The following is a 23,061-nucleotide window of genomic DNA, read 5'->3' as shown; positions in this document are numbered from 1 at the left end:
ACGGGGTGGTCCTGCTGTGCAGACAGACAGACACAGACCTCAGTCTTAACATAAGGAGAAGATATCAAAGAGTCTTAGCACCCAAAGGCTCAGGACACATCGGTCACCCCGATGGCAGAAAGACAAAAGAGATCAGCTTCAAATGAGGACCAGAGGCTCTGAAGAAATCTGTTGAAACATGTGTCCGTTTTTGTTTCTCTTTGTCCCCATCTGCTAAAACAATTTAAGCCTTGATAATTACATTGTTTTATTTCGGCTCATTCAGTTGACTTTACTATATCATTTAAATTAATTGTTCTAGTTAAACATGCTGGATATTTCTTCTCCAAACCAGGAAACATCTGTCTCTGTAGCTGCTAAATGCTCCACCATGTTCATCATCAGCTGGTCTTTAACTGTGTCTGCTGTTTGCTGCTGAGCAGGTCATTTACAGTGCATAGAAACAGACTGACAGTTGAGTGGACATTCAAATCAACGAGGCAGGATGGTCTAAGTAGTTGACACTTTTATGTGTACCATTGCTACTGCAACCATTGTAGGCTAACGTCCTTAAAAACGTGTGGCAAGAATCCACTGAGGGATGGTTTTTCAGTAGGGTTGCAACAATTAGTCGACTAATCGACTATCAAAATAATCGGTGACTATTTTAGTCGTCGACTAATCGGTTTGAAAAAGTACCCCAAAATACTCCTATTGCAGTTTCTTACGTTCAATTATAGGCAGCTTTACACACTCTCCCATGACGGTGAACTAGAACCCTTTGGCGTGAGTACGGAACAAGACATTAGATGACATAATTTGGGGGTTTGGAAGAGACAGACTGACATTTTTCAACATTTTAACACATTTTTTGATAAAATGATTAATCGACCAATTGAAGAAACAGATTAGTCGACAATGAAAATAACCATTAGTTGCAGCCCTATTTTTCAGCAATGACCAAACAAGCATGGGAGCATTATGTTTTCAAATCAGCAACCTGTTGCTTTAAACACAGTGGTTGCTGCCTGCAGCAGCTGAATTCGCAGTACAAGAGCACGGAAAATAACTATTGAAAGTTCAGATTTTACCAGCTACTCAATAGATCACCATTGGGGTTTTTTTGGAAGCAAATTTACCAGTAACTTGCATATTTTACCAGCATTTGCTGAGTAGATGGTGCTAATGTTGTGCCCTGGGTGAGAGTGGATCAGAACAGTTAAGTTGTGGGCCAGACAGATAACAAAATGGGCTAAAATTCACACAAAAGTCGAATCCCAAAGGAGCCAAGAGGGGCTGTAAATTCGGGTGGGCTACCCCTTTCAGATTATAACAGTTTTCATATTGTCCCTGACATATTTCTATATTTTTGTGTGCTGCTGTCTTGGCCAGGTCTCCCTTGTAGAAGAGATTGTCTCACAGGATTTATCTGCTTAAATATGGGTTAAATTAAAATCAAAGTAATAAAATAAAAATATAGATTATTATAGCCAGCTTGGTAGATGGTGATCAAGATGGCAGCGTGCACTTGTGCAGCAGCTCTTGGCGCATTTCTTGTGTTTTTATGTTCTTCGTTGGAATGCATCACTTGAGTGTCACAGCTAATTTTGTTGTATTCCTATGCAATGACAATAAAGGCTTTCTAGTTTCTAGCTTTTTCTTGTCGTTTAATAACCTTTTGTTTTGATTTCAGTGACATCCTTGGTGTTTGCGTTCTCTCCGCTGCACCCTTCAAAAGACACCAGCTGTCAAATTTAACTGTGATTAGTACAATTTTTTCCCAGAGTTTCCTACAGTTTACATCACTGCACAAGGCTCCTCTTTAATTTATTCCAAACAAACAAGTGTTGCCAGTGGAAACATAAAATGCATCATAACCTCCGGGACGGGCTCGTTATTTTCTTGGTAAAGATGGAGCTACAAGGCGGGTGTTTACACAGCAAATGAAACAGGCTCCTTAAAACCTGCTGCAGGCTTCAGCAGAGAGAAGACATTTCTTATCTGAATACTGAATATTGAGGATCTTTTGCTACAAGTGGCCGCCTGATGACTAAAGTTTTCAAAAGGTCAGCATGTTGATCATCAGCATCCGCAGCTCTGTTAAACTCCTGATAACAGCAGGGCCCTCGATCAACCACACCTACCACAGCTACAACCATTCACAACTGTAAACTCTGATAACCTCTCCTGAGCCTAACTGCCCTTTGGTCCAGAGGTTTACGGCTTATGATGCTGTTATTTCAGTGAGAAGGACAAAACATAACAATCATCAACTCTCTCAAAGAAACCTGGAAGATTAACACTGCTTGGCTTCATTAATTCTCAGTTATTAATTTGGCATAAATACAATCCACCAGACAGCACTGATACACGCAAAGAGTCCATTTAAATGAAGTCATTAAATACATTTAATGAGCACGGCTGACTGCTGCTCCCAAAGTGAAGGAAAACGAGGGGATAACAAGCAAAGCAGCAGTAAAAGTTTAAATGATTATATTCATAGAAACTCTGTGTTTGGCACATGGACTGGAGTTTCTCTTTCTCAACTGTCACACAATTGAATGAAGCTGTGAAGACACCACAGCTTTTTCCCAAAATACAAAACCTCCAGGATATTCAATATCACAGACATAAAGGCAGTCAGATTACAGTGTACTTTTCAAGGTCCAGTGTGTAGGATTTAGCAGCGAGGGTGCAGAACTGAAATGTCTCCAATGTACCAAACATGTAGTAACCTTTTCCATTACCACTTTTGGACACGCCAAGTCAAACCATGCTGCGCCGATTTCTCTTTCCAATATCAGTTAAGGCACACCATAGGCTTGGGCGGTATCACAGTATTACGGTATAACAGTACTTAGAAATCCCGACGGTATGATTTTCAATACCACTTTTTATCTGGGGCTGGGCAATCAATCAAAAATGTATCAAAACTAAGGCTGTGCGCTTAATCGTCGGGTGATCGCGATTACGATTTTGAGGTCAACCGATTTCAAAATTAATGAAATCGAGGGTAAACGATTATTGGTCTCGGACACCTGGAGATGTTATTTTGTCTTCTACGGAAGCCACGCATGCACAATACCGCCCCCTCCCCTCCTCTCCTCTATTCACTCCACGAGCCAGTCAAGTAGATGAACTACGATTAATGCCGTCGTGTAAACAATTTAAGTCATCACGTGCGCCGCATATTTGCGTAATCGTGATTTCAATTTTGACCAAAATAATCGTGATTATGGTTGTTTCCATAATCGAGCAGCCCTAATCGAAACCAATATTCAGAGCTTCTACCCAATGTAATCTTGCCCATGTCGCTAACTTTGCTACTTGTAGTCACGTGACTCCAGCCCGTCCAGTCCGCAACATGGAAGCAACATGGAGGAGAACTCGAACACCCAGCCAACTGAGCAACTTGTACCAAAGAGAAATGCCGTGGCTCCGTAGTTTGTCGACATTTTGGCTTTCGTTACGACGACACCAGACAGAAAGAAATTAAATGTAAACATAGCGTAAAAACTGTTTTAGCAACCAAAGGTAATACCACCAAGAGCATGGCTAAGTGCAGCACACTAATACCGTCATATACCGCATACCCCTAATTCCAGGAAGGTAGGAGGGTATGAAAAATTAGATAGTGCCCAAGCATAGTGCACCGTGCCACGTCGAGGTGCGCCAAAAATGGACTGACTGCCCGCCCCCAAGCAGGTGGCAGTGACCGCAGCCAACCTCTGACAAACCCCTCTGCCCCTGAAACAAGCGTGTGTGTTGAGAGAGTCAACTCATGTCAGTCTGAAGGACACCAGAGAGGAAAATTACAAGTATCTGCGTGTTCAGCTCTCAGTATATTTATAGCTTCTTTCTGAATCTCTGAGCTAAAAACGAACCACACCAGAGTTCGTTTGTAACCGGACTGGGACCACCTTTTCAAGAAGGTCTTGGTCTGGTTGTTTTAGTGCACACCCGAATGCGGTTGCTGTGTTCACATCTGCCCAAAGGAACCACACTGAGGGGGCAAACGAAGCTGAGTTCGACTGAACCGAACCAAACAGGGCAGGTGTGAAAGCACCCTACATGTGGATTAATGTACATTGTCCCTCCTTAAATACATAAATTGAAATTAAAACCAAACCAAGCCAGCACAAGTGTGGAAAAAGGCTGAGGGAGAACTATGGTGGTTGACACAAAAATGCGAATAGTCCTGTCTAGAGCCGGTGTTTTATTTGTCCATTACAGGCTACTGTAGAAACACCATGGTGATCTCTGTGTAGGGGGACCCATTCTGTACTAAGGTAAAACACAGCAATTCTTATTTTCAGGTGATTATACACTAAGGAACACATTGTTTGGAATATTTTAAACCCTTTCTGCCCCTAAATCCTACACACTGTACCTTTAACACACTCTATCACGATGCAGTGTAGCAGAACTATTTTGAATTTCCTGTGTTACAGTTCACTTTTTATCTCGGCGTAGCAGATGGGCTGATAGCAGTTGCTAAAAAAGCAGCTTCAAAAACATAAAATGAACCTGAGTCAACGACATCATCGACCTCTCGACAGCCGAATGTGACGAGAGGATTGAATAAAAGGCTGAATGTGTCTGTTGTTTCCTCACAGAAATGTCAAATGCTGCCTTTCTTCCTTCAAGTCACAGCAGTAAGCCAGGCTTTGGTGCAACAGTGTAATCTTAGCTGCATGTTGTCAAGATGCAAAGCAGCTCTTCTCTATCCGAGATAATCATCCTGAGGACCACCAGCAGCCGGCCAAATGGTGCTTTATTTTGGCTGCTGCTGCTTCAGCAACGTGTGGTTCACCAGTCACATTTGAGGGGAACAAACAGGTCTCTTTTGGGTTTTAAAAAGCCTCTTGTGTGGTGAATAAAAAAAACTGTAAAAAGGTGAACAAATATTTCCAACCCTGACAGCTGCCTGGAGGGAGATCATTTACACTTTAAATAATGTACTCGTACAGCGTTTACAGTAGAGTTCAGCTGGTGTGTGTAATTACTACAGCAAACACTGACATATTCACAAGAGTAAATACTCACAACAAGATCAACTGACAAATTAATACACACATTAACATTGAACTACTGAACATCGTAAGGCTTCAACTTTGGCTGCTTCTAATAAACTGATCAAATTAACTTTTTGTAGTGCAGATGGTCAGAATTTGGCCATGAATTCAGGTCCCAGACCCTTTTTTGAAAGACAAAACCACTTAGTTTCATAACGCGTCAGGATCTCAACATAAACAGTTTCAGTTTCGGTTTCTAAACATTTTTGATTTCATCGGACAAAATTAAGATACAGTTGTAGCTGGAGCACCAAGAAAAAGAGCCAGAGATGTGAGAACAACCCAAGAAAAGAGCAACAGAATCCCAGAGGGCGGTGAAGGATCGAGGTAACGCACCAGTCCGAGGCCACATCCACACTACTGTAACACGTTTTCCTTTTTAAAATGGTGTTTTAAAACAAAAAAGAATCTGTGTTGGCACAGTTTCAGAAAGAATCTCCTTCCATACTAGCAGACCTGAAAACCGTGTAAAAAGGAAATACTTGGTTGCGTAGTCACAGAAAATACTACGAGATGGCAAAAAGTGAGACCAGAGATTTATTTGCTTGGACTGACAAAGAGGCTAAACTGTTACTGAAACAAACACATCAGTAAAAGGCAGTGAAGGTGGCTGAAAACTGATGGAGAGTCACTGAAAAGCAATAACAGTGACATATTAGAGCGGTACGGAGAGCATTATCCATCGACTGAGGAAGCCACAGCAATAAGAAAGAAGTGTCCACACAAGAAGGATTAAATCCCAGAGAGATGTTTTCCTCGTCGACCAAAAGTCGTCATTTAGAGCCATTAGGCGACTTGTCTCCTGCACGTTTACGATATTAATTTAATGATTAAATGATATATTTTGGTGGTTTGAGCTGAAGGTGTGAGAAAGAATAGTGTCAGTAACATTGTTAACACTGTGCTACATTACAGAGAAATACAAACCGTACTAATGAACCTTCATTNGTACCAGCCCTGGAGATTAACCTGACTCCTGTCTGACTGCTGAACGTGGACACTTCCTGTGTCCTTTCAAATTAAAGTCCCACATGGCCCAATTATATAGGTTTGGATTTATTTTGACAAGCTCCTAATAGAGGTTCACGTATGTTTTTTGTTTTGGTGTTCTGCAACTGAGCGGCCAATGAAATCTTGCTGACTAATGACCTTTCTGGTAGACTAACGTTTGGTTGACTATTAGGGGGGCAGCCCTAGTGTCTACATTCTTTCATAAGTCTCCATTTCCCATCCTGACTAAAACGCAACCTGGAAGTTTTCGAATAAAAACAGGGTCAGCAGTGTTTTAGTGTTCCAAAATGCCAGAGTAGTGTGGACACTAGAGGATAACATAGCCATAGTACTGCATTGCATTAAAGAGCACCTCCACCAACATCATAGGAATTATTACACTTTTATAAAATGCAAAATTAGGCTTATTCATGCTTGGCGAAAACAAGCACTACATCACACGAAGTCTGCATATTTAATGAGCGAGGTCACGTGATTGTCATCTAGTAACCAAATTAACAACTGATAAAAGATAAGACGCATCAGGATCTGTCAGATTTGGCCCAGCAGCTGATTCACTGATCGATCACTTTGATAAAGTGCTGCACACAGTGCTGGGAAGGTTTGAGGGAAAAGCAGAGACGAATCGTGCTGATGTGAGAGGACAGATCTCACTGCTGCAGGTCAGACACCAGGCTGAAGTTGTGATTATCATCAGCTGGACACATTTCACCCAGTCGAGATCAGAGCACTTAGACCAGTGCGACAGGGACAACGACCTCAACTATAAGTGAACTGTCTTCATTTAGGTGTATTTAAGCTCAGGATTGAACATGTCCTAACTTTAGGATCACTTTTCTAGCGCCAAACATCTCCGAGTCAGGGTGAGGAGTCGAGCAATTACCCCCAACGACACAACAGATAAAGATTTGCTCTGTGATAACGACAGCGGTGGCATTAACCAAGCGCTGTGCCTCTAAACTGTGGCTTACAGGGTACATTTTTACAGCCTCACAAACACACTCACTTAAATTAACCGTCTGCTGCAAGTTAGATTTTTACAGGGTGTCCCAATGCTCGGAGCTCTTCCCCTCCTGCAACACTCAAAATAATCTGCATGAAAGCATGATTAGGACTGAAACAAGCACTTGTCTGGTGGAGGAAAATCAAAGGATTAGCTTTTATCAGATAAAAGAGAGTCGGGGTAGAGTTTCAAAGGCCGTAACTTCGTGACTTAACGCCGAATATTACTGTGAAATGTCATAAATTAAGCCATTATGCTGCAGCACCAAGTGTGATTTTTATTACTGCTGAGAGTAAATTATACCGCAGCTACAGTCGTTTAATTTGCTGTGAGACATTTAAGCTATGACTTCATCCCACCAGACACAAAGGTATCTATTTATCTGACGTATAATAATAGACGTACGCACAAGATTTGCTTCTTGGTAACACTTCAGGCCTCAGGCTGTGATTTTATTGTGAAAATTTTAAATGTGATACACACACACACCCCCCCCCTCTAATTAGCCCACGTGTTCAGCTCTGGTTTAAGTGACATAGTTTCAATGTTGAGGGCTTAAGTTGACTAATTACCGACCACATGTCACTTTGGTGTCAAAATTCCCTTAACTTACCCCGCCTGTCGAAAGGTCCCTGTCAGAAATGTCACTCCTTTAATGAACTCGGTGCTGACGGAGCACAGTGAGTCCACCACCTGCCACTTATCCTGACAATGCCTCAGTGTTACACTGTATTTCAAACCTTTATTTACCCAGGGAGGGTTTGCTGAGCAAGACTTTTCTTTCAACATCGCTCTGCTTTATATTCATAGTAAGTTAAACCACAGTCACCTACGACTTGCAGCTCCACTGGTGTGACTGAGAGATAAAGCTACATGACCAGGTCAGGCAGGTGGAGGGGCCTTTGTTCCTGCACAGAGCCACAGAAGCCTCTCCATATTACAAGTATCACAGTCAAAAGCTTGAATCAATAACATTGGGCCATTTAAGCCACAGCCTCGACATGCAGTGTTTTCTGGTTTCAAATTAAGGCCTCATTTCCCTGAGGACCTTAACTTCCTGTTGTTAAGAGGACGCTGCCCCTCATTTCCTTTACTTGTGTTGCACCATTGATTTTAGCAGGGAAAGGATCAGACGACAGCCATGGTCAAGATTATCTGAAATTACAGCTATGCAGGAAGAATAGTATAAATGGAAATAAGTTAAGCAGGTCCACAACAATTACTACAGCAAAAATCTCCATACACATATATCTGCATGTGTATATAGAAGCTGTAGGCAACAGTACAAGATTTAGTTGAACAATCACGTTTGAGCAGCAGGTAAACAGCCCATGTGGAGAGACAGAAGACATTGGCTGAAATGCAATCTCAGAACTCACAGGGTATCATCTGACGACAACTTAGCTTCATCTTAGCATTTTTTTCTGCTTATAGATCAGACGAAATGACCGCTTGCGACACTGGATCTCCCAAAATATTGGCCATTGCCCTCAGCTGAAGTGCTCCAAGAACGCGACAACAGTTACAACTTTTATCATCAATTTAATGTCATGCTCATGTACAAAATGTTGATTATAATTGTCAGAGCGACAGTTTTCAAATTACTTATTTTGAGGCAAACAGTTTGAAACCCAAAGATATTAAATATGACCCGAAATAATTCTCTCATTTTGGAAGCTCGAACCAACAACTGTGAATTTTTGCTGCAAGAATTACCCTTTGGATACTTGATCAATGATGATATTTGATTTCAATTAACTGTCCAAATAATTGACATATTTGCTGTTCATGGATTAACCAACTCATTGGCTAATCAGTCCAGCTCTAAAGTAAAAATATTTCAGTTGGGTGCCACAAAACACTCCATTCAACTTCCCTCTGAGTCCAAAACCAGCCAATAATGTTATGATTTATCTCAATTAATTTTGGGAAGAAATCTGCTTTATTTGTAGTAGAACAGTCAAAGAATTGTAATGAATCTGTGTAGCGCTCCAATGATATATATACTAATCAATTAGTTGATTGAGGGAAAATAGATTCTTCTTTGATTCCGATTGTTGAATGTTTTAATACATTTTTAAGGGGAAAAAAGGCCAAACATTTGTTGGTTTCGTGCTTCTTCAATGTGAGAATTTGATGCTTTCTTCGTCATACATGATAATAAACTGAATAGCTTTGGGTTTATGGACTGTTGGTCAGACATCATTTGAGGCTCTGTGAAATGAAAGAGAGCATGTTTCAATACTTTGTCGTTTCATCAACAAAACAATCAACTGATTCAACTATGGGCAGATTAATAGATAATGAAAATAGTTCTTTGTTGCAGCTGTAAATCTGTGCATAGCAACTGGAACAGGTCAATGAAGCTGGTTGTCATTTTCTAAAGCAATTAAACAGGTTTCAAACTGGACTGTGACCAGTTGCTGGATTTTTGGGTTTGACATGTGCGTTTCTGTGTGAGACATTTATCTTTTTATCTGTTCAGACATGGTGGCTTTCACTCTTCCTGCCAGCCCACTTCTTCTTTTTATTTAAACCAAGCCGGCGACACAAAAAAAACCACCTCACTTCCTGTGCACCAGAGAAAAACAAACCAGGTGTTCAAACAACTGTAAAAGCTTTAATTAACTGCAGATATCAGCTGAAGATGAAAATACTGCAGATTATTACTCATCCTAATACTGTAATACTGACATTTATTCACATCCTGTCGTGTATCACACAGACTCTGCGCTTCTATCATACATCTCTAAAGTCTACAACTGACTCCCTACCTGTCACCTCAGGCTCGCACCTGTCACAGATGCACAGCACACGTGTTGAGAGAAAAACCCTTCAGGTCAAAGTGGCGCTCTTCTGAAGCTCTTGGCCTACTGACCTCTTTAATGACACCAGAGACCCCGAGGGCCGGGGAGGTTTTGGGGGAGGGGAAAAGTCCTGAAAACCAGCGCCCAATACATTTAGATCCCCTATGCCAGGAGGGGTCATCGGAGGTCACTTTAAATGAGTGAGGAAGAGGAGGACGTAGAAAAATCCATTTGATTTAAACACTGATTGATCTGTTGATAGTTTTAATGATTAACTAATTATTCATTTAGTCTATAAAATGTCGGAAAACAGTAAGAATCACATTTTCTGACAACCCAAACTGAGGTCTTTAAATGTTTCTTGTGTCCCAATTAAAATATATTTAATTATACAACAATATAAAACGGAGAATATGTCAAAACATGACAAAAATACGCATTTTTCTGAAGCTTAAACCAGCGAGAGTTTGCTGTTTTTTTCCTTGATGAATGACTTAAATGATGATCAATTGTCAGCTCGTTTTCAGATTGATCAAGTAATCAATTAATCAACTTTCGACACCAACCATCCTCCACTGAATCTGCTGTTGGATAATAAATCCTTCTCTGCTGTCTGTTGTGGACTGCAAAGACAGAGCGGTTTAGACTGGAAAAGATTTACGCACCATTTCCAGCATCAATCTGTCAACCAAACTTTCAACTTTTGGACCAAACAAATGAAAATGATTTCCCATCTCCATTTCTCAGAGTAAACACATTCAAATGCACCATTCACTCTGCGGTGGAGAGGCGACTCGCTGCAACACGGAGGATGCAATGAGCCATTACGTGGGTTTGTTGGTTAACAGGCTCGTAGCCGTGTAGTGCTGTCTCGCTTTTCCAGTTTTAACCACAAACCGTGGGCTCCAGGCCGCAGGCAGAGACAGGGTGAGTCGCACACAGACCCAGAGATGACAGTTATTACCCATTCACTGTACAAGCCTGGCTGAGGAACAAGGCAAGCAAGTAATTAATTCCTCATTTGGGCCACCGACGTTCATTTACAAAGGCTTTCTGGGCTCGTTAAACTGTCAGAGATGCTAAATAGTGCTGTCACTTGTGCGTTGCTCTGTTACAGACTTTCAGGAAAAGTTAGTGCAGACACAGACATGAGCTGACCCTTGACCAGGTTTTATCAAACAGCTGACAGACCACTAAATAAAAGCTGACCCGTGAATATCGTCTGTTTGGCTCTTTCAAGAGGGCTTCAGTCTGCAGGAGGACCAGATGAAAACTGTTTGATTGATGCCATACCGTGATAACAGTTTTATGCATCATCTTCCTCTCGGTCAGGTTTCATTTCATGCCAGTTTTAAGAAGCTCTCAGTCCACAACACCATTTGTTAACTTTCCTGTGAATCATTCAACTGAAAGCTGAGTGGGCTGTGAGACTTAAAACAAATATCTAAAATGCAGAACTGGTTTACACTAAGAAGGCAGAAAATGTTAAGAATGTAGAACAAAGAAAATGCAGCTCCAGGTTTTGTTAAACGGTTTTTAAATTGTTTTCTCCTGGAGGCATTAGCGTCCACTATAATATCCACAGCATAGGAAGTGATATAATTTCAGTTTTGCTGATTTCCTGCTTTACAGGCTTGGCAGTTAGATCAAACTTCCCAGCAGTGAGAGCTGCTGCTGGTGGAGAGCAAGCTGTGGGTGCAAAAGTAAATATAAGAGAAACTGGTCTATAGGAAGCAGGAGAAATATGACAGAAACTCAGTGTTGCAGAAGTGATGAATGCATTCAGCAACATCTGCATGATTTTGGCTAAAAACAAGAAGGTTTCTCGCAACTACCACAAAACAAGTGAGGGGAACGTGAGCAAACAGATGGTGTTTTTAGCCACATAACTAGCCAGTAAATTAACTTTTAAAAGCTTTTTACATTAACAAACCAGTTTCATACACAACTAGCCAGAATAAAAATCAAATGGGTTTACAACAGGAGGAGGAATAGACTTAAACTTGATTGGGATGTCGATAGTTTTGACCAGTTGTGCATGTAAGTCTAAAGGTTAATGTTGCTACTCTTCAGTTTACCGCACTGCGCTCCAACTGGGTGCAGTGGGAGCTAGCTCATGGCACCACTTATCCGCTGATGACCACATGTAAGTCGTCCCAACCCAACACCTTTGCTGTGGACACGTTACCCTCCTCCAGGTAACCCATGGGAGTAAGCTGCTTAATTATGACCCGAAAACCCCCTTTAGCATTGTAAACTATGGCCCATTTCCACTGCATAACCAAACAACTATCACCCGCTAACATCTGGCTTTTGTATCTAATGGGAAGGGTTACAATTGGCATTCACACCCAGGTTAAACGACACTGCAAGGGTGAGAGGTATTAGTTTGCTTCAGCTCTGATTGGCAATGATGGAAATTCAACACCTGGGTGAGTGCGCTAATTTTAGCCCCTGGCCTGCTGCTTTAGAGTGTTTACTAACCTGTTTTCTACACACACAGAAAGGCATACTTGTCTGCAGAAGAGCCACGAACACGGCTCTACACCAGTGGTTTCCAACTGGTCCAGCCACGGGGTCCAGATTTCTCCTTAGTCATTTGGTCAAGGTCCACACAGTTTAATATATTCAGCATCATACTTGTGGTTGACCATGTCGTCGAGCTAGTTTGCTGTCTCCGTCAGGTAGCTGTCCGTTAGTCACTCACTGGAAACGGCACTTCAAAATAAAGGCTCTGTGCTGGAAATTCACTATGCGTTTTTTAAAACTTGGCACATTTGCAAGTCACTCGTGGTCCATTTCGGATGGATCTGCTACCCACCAGTTATGAACCACTGCCCTTGACAACTAGCGATGGGTAAGGTGTCTCGTACCTTTTTTTAGTGGGTTTCCCCGTGTTTAAAAGGAAAAACACGAACGCACACTTATTTTGGCGGAAAGGGGGTATATGTTATCACTGATAGCTCTGTTAGCACTGTTAGCAGTGCCAGCACGGCTAGTTATGCTAACATAGTTAACAGTACTACAGGGGCTTTGCAGCTAAGAATGAAGCTACTGACTCACCACAACTACCCGGGAGGGAAACTTGAGGGTGGCCACCATGTTTACACAGCAACATCCTCCCACCAATAGGACAGTGTTACCAGCGGTAATAGCCAAATGATCGGTGCCACTCCTTTGGTTACCACCCAACCCAGGTGGTACACAGTGCAGAGTGGCCAAGTTTAGCATGACATTAGCTAACCAGAGGAGACCAGAGGGTGGGCAGTGGGCACTTTCTCTAATGTGGCCAGCCAGCTGTGTATCAGCAAAGCCAACAGAAAATAAAGTCAAAGGCATTTACGTCACAAAACATTAAAATAGCACTTTGAAACATGGTGCTTGAGCTCACTGAGTCAGTGGAGCGCCAGACGAAAAAGAAAAGGCCTCTTATATTTCACATCAGTTTGTTTTTTTATCAAAAGTAAAGTGTTGGGCTACTGAAAGCAACATTTACCAAAACTAACATCACTAAACTCAATATAAAGTCAATCATGAGGCAGTGCTGATATTATTGGTTGCCCGTCCAGTACAGAAAATCTACTTGTAACTTGTACTGTTGAGAAAGACGAGGTTACAGCAGCTGAAAGCCCAAAGAGAAACTGTTCCCAGCAGAATCCATACACTCAATGTACACTGTTCTCATTAAACTGACTGAGCTAACAAGTGAGTCTGGAAGCCGCCCAGCTCCTGTTTATTAGCCCGTCACTGTACTACATAACAAACAAGCTCAAAATGTGCCACAAAGCACTGAGAGTGACTTCTACATTTAAGAAAAAACGTGTTCTCCCTGCATTTTAAAAAAAGCCTGAGGAATAAAGCAGACAGGATGTCAAACTTAAAAACAGGAGAAGAGAAAGTAGCTCCTGAAACAAGCTGTTTTCTCCACCTAAATCTGTCTCCAGTGTCTGTCAGCTGGTGTTTTTAATGTCAACATAAAAGCAAGTCAGAGCATTTAAATTCACACAACCTGTTGACGACCAGTTACTCAAGATGTTGACGTCAAAAAGATACGATCAGTGAAAGCACAAGCAGAGCTGTGAATCTTATCTGCAGAGTCTGAGCAGCCCCACCTGACACCACTATATTAATCTGCACTGATTTAATGTGTATTCTTATGTCCGCTGGTCTTTATGCTGCTTCTAATAATTCTGTGCGCTCCGGCTACAAAAGGAGAATTTTTCATCTTGCTGCCTAAAAGTGTAATTTTAACACTTTTGCTGCAACTTTCTCTGGTGAGAGATCGGTGTGTCCTCTGGTCTGAACAGTAACTCAGGGAAATGAATCACCGCTGCTGGATTCAGAGTGTTTTCTTTACTGTGGTATTAATACTGCTTTAGGTCGTATCTGCTGCCTAATAAGTCTTCTTCAGAAAGTTTGGTTACCTCTTGTTCCAGTTCTAAGTGTTAATGTTCCCTGATCTACATACTGCTAAAGAGAATTTTAAAGGGATAAAAAGATGGCGAGTCCTGTTCTCTTAATTCTGCTTTTATGCCATTTAAGCCCCTTTTACACTGCCTGTTCAGGGCGGGAATACCACTCCATTACATCACCTCGCCGGGCCGTATATAAAGGTACGATCACATACTAGGGACAGAATGGTCTTGACTTTAAGCCACCACAGAAGGTAGTAACAGCGTCACAACAGTGTCTGTATAAACAGGATAGGCGGCAGGACAGATGTGACGTTTTGATGATGTGTTATGGGTGTGACCTATGACAAGAGATTTAAAAATTGACAGTTAGCAGCTAACTCAAAGAAGAAGAACAGCAGCCGAAAATGTCCACACATTGAGAAAACAATGAGGTCCGGGAGCTCCTTATCCTCCGAGCAGAGGAAGACATCCGTCACCATATAACAGAGATGATAAATGCCATGTTTTGCCATTGTTATTGTTTATAAAGCCGTGCCAACGAATATGTTTTGTCACACTAGAGGCCGATGCTGTTGTGCTACATGTAACACCCGTCATGCCTCTTTTGCTTCCTGGATGCCGGGGTGCCGTCTATAATCACACACTGGAGCAGAATGGTGCTAACGTCATTTGGTTCTGTGTAAAAATGCAAAGGAGTTATAAAGAAGGGACTTTGTGGCAGCCCTATAGTGCGATCTCTGTGTAAAAAGGACTTTAGTTTTGTGTTTTACAGTCTAGTCACATCAGAAATCAGCACAGCAAAATTCATTTACACATCTTTGCTGAGTGTGTGGTTTCAAAAACTTGTTGATGTTGTGACTACATGCATGGTATGCTGGCAAACTACTGTATCTGATGAGCTAATCGCTAATACACTCGCCAGCCGGGAACCAGGAAATCAGTCCAGGATTCAATGTTAATGTTAGAGAAAAAAATCGACTTGTCTAAACCTACCTTTTATTTGCCCCTACACAAACTGGTTGTTTTATTAGTGGTAATCAAATAACAACAAAGACTTAAGTTAACTGTCATGAAAAACGTCCCCGTCTTATCCAGCTTGTTCTCAAACTAGTGCTGTCAAAAATATCCATTTATTTATATCTATCAATGCGAAATATTTAAAAGTTTCAATACTCATTTTCTGCAGTATCGTAACACAAGTACTAGCTGCGCTTTCTCGCTCTCTTATTGTTATTTACTGTTATTTATCTCTTAGTGTTATTGTTGTTTACTAGAGTGATTATGCTGTCCTCTCCTACTAGTCAAGAAAAGTCGTTATTGTCGTCATGTTGTAGCCTTATTATATTTATCTTTTAATACAGATTTTAGCTTCTGTGCCCTCAGATTTTCCCCATAGAATCACAAATAGCATTGAATATTGATTTTAAGGTATTGTATCAAAGTAAAAATTTCAGTGTAGTCACAACACCACGGCTAACTACACAATACAAAGCGTAGTTGGACTTTCGCTCACATCTTTTAACGCCACCCTGTTTACAGGAAACTTAAATACTCACTTGCACCTCGGCTCGTAAAGTTTTTCTATACCAACCACCATTTTCTTGCTAATGCCCAAATCGGGGCTGTGTACGTGGACCTCTCATCAGAGATCAGAAGGAAGTGAGATGGCTTGCTCCTTGGCTACTCCATCATCACATTTATTAAACGTTTTTTGTTTTTTCAACTGGGCACGAGTTGCCATATTTACTAGTCTGATGTGGCATTTTACTTGTTGCAGGCAATCAGGCAACCTTAATTCTTTAGCCCTGCAGTCTCTATCATTTCAAGCTTCTTTTCATTTTCCCTTGACTTCTGCTCTTTCTCCATTCATTCCCTCTTGTATCTCATCCTCAACATTGTAAATCCTTTTAATGAAGACTTATTAAAAGGGGAAAATAATTCTGAACTAGCAAACTTGTCATCTTGCAGTTGGTTTGTTATTTTGGACTCTCCGGCTCTCCATTTCCTCAAAAGGTCAGCGGTATTAAGACTGCTTGCTGCTGTACAAAGGCACAAATTTGTATGTCAGTTACCCAAAGTTCAATCTCGGAGCCTATCAGCTATCGGTCTGGTATCAATAAGGCTCTGGGGGCAACGGCCAATATTTAGCCAGCAGATATCCAGGCCATGACTTTCTCTTCTGTGTACCACTCATTTCAGCCAAACTCTACAAACAGAAATCTACATATGAATGCAGATACAATTTTAAAAAAGCTAATATAGACTGTTTAGCCTTATATTAGCTAAAGCCTTTCACCTCTCCACACGTACTATTTACATGCCGCTAGGGTTGCAGCAGTACACCGTGAAACCGTATACCTTGGTATAGAAACAATGACATTTATCACACCATGTACATTTGCTTGTCTATGGTATGAGGAAAAATACTGTCAGATTTTTTACACATACTTCGACTGAAAAATGTTAAGTTTCAATTACAGTAAAGTGTTAATTCAACCAAAATAATCCTCCTGTTTTCATTCCTTTAAAGGTCATTGTACTGATAATAATCATAACTGTGTAATACTGTACACCATAACACCGTGATACTATCTGAGACAGTTATCGCACTGTGAAAATCTCATGCTGTTGCAACCCTACATGCCGCTCAGACTTGTTTGATCAATACTACTCAGACGACAAACGGAAACCAGAATGCTTACGATACCAAAATCTTGTCCCGCTGCGACAGATTCTGCAAACGTGCAGATATCTGTTTATAGAGATCAACCTGAGTTAAACCTAATGTGAAAAAATCATATGGCTTTACTTCTCAGCAATCTCTCAAACTGAAATTAATTGATTTTGCTGATTTAAGTGGCGGCGTGGTTTTGCCTTCCTGTAAGCTCCGTCTTCACTTCAACATGACCTCTGTGTTGACACTGTATCCGTCAGTGAGCAGAGGGTTGTCCGGTAAAGAAGTCTGAACCTGGCTCAACAAAATGCAGTGTCAACCACTAACACATCCCACCGCCGCAGGATAAAGTGATTGTTGCTGTGATAACTTTACAGAGTTGCAAAATCCCCTCTCATCGTATCATAAAGCGCTGTGCAGCGTTTTTGACATCTGATAATAAACCCATGGAGGTTTCATTCAAACTTCATTCAGACCCAACGATGCAGCTCATTTTTCTGTCAGATATTCTCTGTAAGGTCTAAACAGCTTTTCCACTGCATAAATATTTCTGTCAGGTCTTATCGAGTGGAGATAAACCCACAAGTTTTTTACTCGACATTGAGTTCTATCTGAATCTAACAGGATATAAATCACACTGGACTGTCCAGTCCGAATACCATTTTGACTTCACTGTTGCTGAATATTGGAACTGTAATCTACTTTACTTTTTCCTACAGAGCTCGTTTCTTATCAAATGTTCAAAGAAAGTGTGTCGAGGAGGAGAAAGTGAGACCGGTGCTGAGGATTTTTTAACAGCTTCTCCAAACTGCAGCTTGATTTGTAGGTGAGGGATTCTCCACAGTAGCTCATTTAGGAAGCTGCCTGAGATAATTTCCTGTCACGAGAAAAAGACAAATGCATCCTCTGGCACTTAAGTCACCATTTTTTCATTATCAAGCAGTGCTGGCCCTAAAGAGGCCGTATCCAGCTCGCCTGTCCTGTAGGGCCGACAGTTTTATCTGACTGCCCAGCGGGACCATTAACATTGTTTAAACAGAGCGTGGACGCATGTTTTAGTGGTAATGGGTCAAAATAAATATCCTTTTGCTCGACTCGTAGTCGCTGTGTGCTAGAAATCCTGCCATGGTGTTTAAAAAAAACTCATTAGATGTTATTGAATTTCAGGTCAGAGGTCAGCTGTCCAGAGACACTGCGGGTAATTTGGGGTTTCCCTGCCAAGTTAGCAGAAACCTGACATGAAAGTTAATGCTTGGCCAGTGTGTGCGGTCTTATGCAATAGCCATATCATATGGTATCTCTTGATGAGCAGCCAAGTAACGCTCAGCTGGCCAAGAATCATCGTTGAGGTCAGCGAAGTCCTTCAGCGGGCTTTGAAAGGAGCCAAGCAAGATGAGGCTGCTACGAAAGACGACATCATCTAGGAAGTGCGGCTGTTACAGAGAACTGATACCTTTCATTTCTGATTGATGCTCTGTGCATTTAGATTCAGGTGTCAAGGTGGTACACTTTTCCAAAGGAAGCTAAAAAATATCAAAAGAATAAGTGGAAGCCCCGTCCAGGAGGAGCCGGACTTAGATCTCCTCCCTCTCTGATGGTATAAAGCATCAGAGAGCAGCTCGGCTGTTAAAACAGAAGCACGCTGGGTGCAGTTTAGTAGCAGCATGTTACAGGATTTCGGGCTATTGAAGCTCATAAAAGCAGGGAAAACACGTGCACAGTGTGTGCACTTTCAAAATTACAAATTATATAATTAGCAGGCAAAATGGGAGTAAAGCGCTTTAAACAACCGCCCTCTTAGTCAGGTTACGGAGGTTCACAGGTTTTTTTTTTCCAGTTACCTTCCACTCCTGTTTGAAGCTGCCAACGTGCACGACAAAGCCCGGGGCGGCTTCAGTGTCAATATACAGACACTGCCCTAACTTGAACTCAACACTCGTAGGCTCCCCTGCACCGAGAGTGTGCTCAGTATAAAGGTCTGTGGCTTACAGTGCACGCAAGCATTGATTTGATGATCTGCAGATCAAAAGATGTCTAGACATCTCTGCTACAATTGGGCTGCATATGGTTGGAAAGAGAAAGGTTTTTAGGCATCTGAGTTGCATGTCAGTTGTTTCAACAGTGTTTCAATAACTGTATTTAAATGTAAAGTAGGCAGGAGCGTAGCACCAAAGCCTGGGCCCTATATATCAACAGTGTCCTTGTCCCTCTGCTCCTCCTGTCTTGATCGATGTCTCTCTCACGCACCTTTTGAATTTATTTAATTTAACAAAGTCAGTTTCCTTTCTTTCTTTCTTGTCTCTTCTGGAACCCTGATTTCACTTCCTTGGAGAGAGACATGACGGTGTACACTGGTGCTTTTTTAATACAAAGTTCAGTCATTCAGCTGATTTATTCAGCCGATTTTAATTCAGTTATGGCACTAATTAGAAGTAAAAAATTCCAAACAAAGCCAAGCTTTTCAACCCAGGTTTTTCGAGGCCCCTTGGTAATCAGTTCCCACCATTACCCCCACTACGACGTCCCTGAAAGCAGGTCTCAACTACACATCTATCAAGTCTTTCAAACCTTGTTTTCTTGCATCAAAAAAGTGCTGAGAGAGTATTTTAACCTGACTTTTCAAGAACTTAGTGTCTGTATCTTAAGAAACAAATATTGCTGCACCAAAGTAGGGGTCGGTGAGGCTCAGAAAACAGAGCGAATCAGCGGTTCAATTCCTGGCTCCCCCAGTCCGCATGTCGAAGCACTTTTGTGTAAGATCCTGAACCCTCAGTCGCTGAGTGATTGTATAGAAGAGCAGGTGGTGGCCTCGGTCACCAGTGTGTGAATGTGTCTGTCGTGTAAAAGCACTTTGAGTGGTTGGAAGACTAGAAAAGCGCTGTACACGTCCATTTGCCAACATAAGGAAGAATTTAAATATGTTTTTCACATGGCTGTCAAAGATATCGAAGCTTCATCGAGAATTATTGACGATTAACCGAACTCGTGTCTCATGAGAGACGAGATCACATCAGTTTTCAGTCGTTGCACCTACAACTGACGAATGTAACAATCAGCCACTTTGTTAGCATGCAGGTCGCACGAACATTTGTTTTAATAGCTTAAAAGAAGAATACTCTCCAAGACCACTAAGCTTTAGCAGTTTTCAGGTGATCTGCCAAGCTGGTTGTAGATCTGTGGTATTCCGGTTTCTTTGGCGTATCTGGCACTCGACTTCTTGGGGGTCATCTTTGTAAATTCTGGAACTATTCCAGACGCTTCACTTTAGACATCTTGCTAGCGAATCTGTGAGCCTGTTACAGGTGGTCAGACCAGGCCTATCGCTAAGTTTTAATGTCCTCATCTGAGAATATCTAATAATTAATGCTGATGCATAATGAATCATGTTGGATCGCTACTTCTGAATTTATGGGTTATTTGAGATATTTGGGGGTAATGGTATATCAGCCATAAGTCAGTACAAAGGAATGCTATGCATATCTATTTCCAAACAGGTGTGGACAACTTGGAAATCTTCATCTGGTTTGCCTGAAAATTATTAGTTTTGCAAGACAGTGTGCAGGGGGTAATGGTATAGAAAAGAACAGAGCATTCAAATACAGATTTGGACATTGATTACCTTGAAGCATTCGGTTCAGCCCTAATTTGTCACGTGATTTAAGAAAATTAAACTTTAACGATCCCCAACAAGTCCAATAAGGGTCCAAACATGTATTAAAATGTAGAGAAATACTCTGCTTTGAATGATATGGTTTTCCCACAAAACTGTTCATGTCACTTGTTAAAAATGCATCAAAATTACCCGTACTCCTACTCACTCATTGAAAAATCCACCACCTATGAATATGCAAACTCATTTCAGCCGTTTTATAACTGAACACATGATGCCTCTTGCTCAACACAATGGTCCATTTTCTCAACCATTCGTTGAGATGTCACAAAATCCTGCCGGTACGTTCACTTGTTAAACTCAGATTCAGTGTGAGCACAGAGAAAGTTTCCCTCTGCAGCAGACGAGCGTGAAAACAACCTTCTTGGTGTCAAAGTGAAGGGGAAACAAAATGACTTGATCAGAGAGATGTTTACAACGTAGACCTTCAGATGTGGTGGAGGCAATGCGTGTACACAGACAACCACACTGAGCCCAGTTTGAACTTCCACACCTACATCTTTTGACCTGTTTATCACCCTCACCATGCTTCCTGTGCTGCACAGAGGAAAAGTTGAGAACCTAAAGCTTGGTGCTGTTCCGTTAGTCACTGTTTGAGGGGCATATATTTTAAATGCATACCCCCCCCACACACACAAAAAACTGCACAGACTTGTTGGCTGCTCTCTGCATGCCTTCCCCCCCACAATGTCACACAGGGCTCCTCGCTGCAGCAGCAGTCTGGCGAGGGGCGACATCCACCCTGAAGAAAAAAAATGCACCAACTTTCTGTCTTGATTTAATCCAAACCTCATGTAGATCCTCCACACACACACACACACACACGCACTGAACTTTAGACGGCAGGAGGAAGAGGTTAGCCTAATGGTGGACCATGAGATTTTTTTTCAAGAACATTCCGGCTCAATGGGAAAGAAGAATTGGTGTTTGGCTGAGAGGAACAACAGCATTTAAACATGACGAGACAGGCAGAGAGGCGGCTGCCAGAGCCTCTTCCCCGGGCCGCCTCGCCGCGTGCATCCCGGTTGGCGTTAAAGCCGCCTTTACAATGCACGTTTCCCCTTATAAACCCCATCCCCGGTGTGCAACTGCAGGGCCCGGCGCCGCCATACACCACCACATAGACACATAAAACAACACGTATAGCATGCCCCGTAGCACCAAGCGGAAAGAGACATGCGAAAAATGAGAAGGACGGGGCACAAACCGGGACCGTAAACCGGCGACGGACCCGCCGAGCACGGAACATGAAGAGAACAAGTCTTGTTAGGCGAACTAACCTGTTTGGGAGCAGCACGGTCCGCTGGATATTGGGTTGAATCCGAGTTAAATCCACTATCAGTACAACAAAGAGGCGAAAATGACCGAGCGGCCGCGGAACAGGCCGAAACAACACTCCTGGAGCAGCGAGGCGCATGCGCAGAGCACAGCCGGAGGTGGAGGGGGAAGAGGGGGGTGGGGTGGATGAGTGCAACTAATTTCTAAAATTGATCCGCTGAGTGTGTCATTCATTATTAATTTTAAGAGGAAATGGCTCGAGTCGATGGTTGTTTTCATTGTGTGTGGGACACAGAGTCAACAGAGATAAAATAGAGCTGTAATAAACCTGTTAGTCCCTCTGTCTACACAGATACAGCAGGAAAACAGCACTCAATTAAAAATAAATTAAGGTAAGATCTGTGTGAAAAGGAAAGTACACTCTTACAGACTCTTTTAGGGTCTGCCTCTCCACCACAGGGCTGTAGGCTACATAGCCGTCTTAAAATGTCCCCTTGTTGTGTTATTGGGAGCCAGAATAGAAGGAGTCATGGCTCAAAACTTACATTTTATCACAAACCAGCCGCCACTGCACGTCAAAAAAAATTAAGACAGTTATGGTTAAATGTGATAAGACCAAAGGACTGGATGGAGACTTCATATCAGGTTAGGGAAAAAGTATTTCCTGTTGTAGGGATGAATAACGTTATGTGTATTAAGGGTTATCATGTCCACCTCATCAGAAACTGGGGAGGGATTAAGAGGAGTATTGGATTTCTCGAACAGCGCTTGCACATGACCAGCGTTGACCTTTCTATGGAAGCTAGCGTTAACGCTGACGTCGGGGTACTTTTCGACTTCGTCGTCGCATTGTGGGCTTCACCAGCGTTTTGACGCTCACGTTCAATTTTGAACTTCGACCCCATTTGACGCTGAGCCAATGATTCCGAGTGCTGCGGCATCGGCAAATCGGTAATCATGTGAAAGTGCCTTAACTTTTGAGTGCATTAGCTAACGTTAGCTTCCATAGCAAAACAAACAAGTGTGGTCCTCCTTTGTAAGATTGGCTTCCTGTGACATCATCCATCCACTGAGTGAGAGCATACGGGTCGGCCAGTCTGGTCCCGTTGGTCAGTGTTTACTTATTCAGGTAACACTGGCGGTCCCGGA

General features: G+C 42.1%; 1 protein-coding gene across 1 annotated transcript in view; it reads right to left on the bottom strand.

The window, feature by feature from the left end:
* LOC126389250 (polycomb group RING finger protein 3) overlaps positions 1–22,055 on the bottom strand; it is a 104,123-nt gene extending 82,068 nt beyond the window's left edge. The window contains exon 1 of the mRNA XM_050042830.1: positions 21,915–22,055. The gene's annotated coding sequence lies outside the window, so the exon portion shown is untranslated. The remainder of the gene's footprint in view (positions 1–21,914) is intronic.
* Positions 22,056–23,061: the final 1,006 nt, after the last annotated feature.

This window comes from Epinephelus moara, chromosome 4 (assembly GCF_006386435.1).
Source record: "Epinephelus moara isolate mb chromosome 4, YSFRI_EMoa_1.0, whole genome shotgun sequence".
Taxonomy (NCBI): Eukaryota; Metazoa; Chordata; class Actinopteri; order Perciformes; family Serranidae; genus Epinephelus; species Epinephelus moara.
The sequence above is the reverse complement of the archived record's forward strand: the minus strand, read 5'-3'. Positions and strand labels throughout refer to the sequence as shown.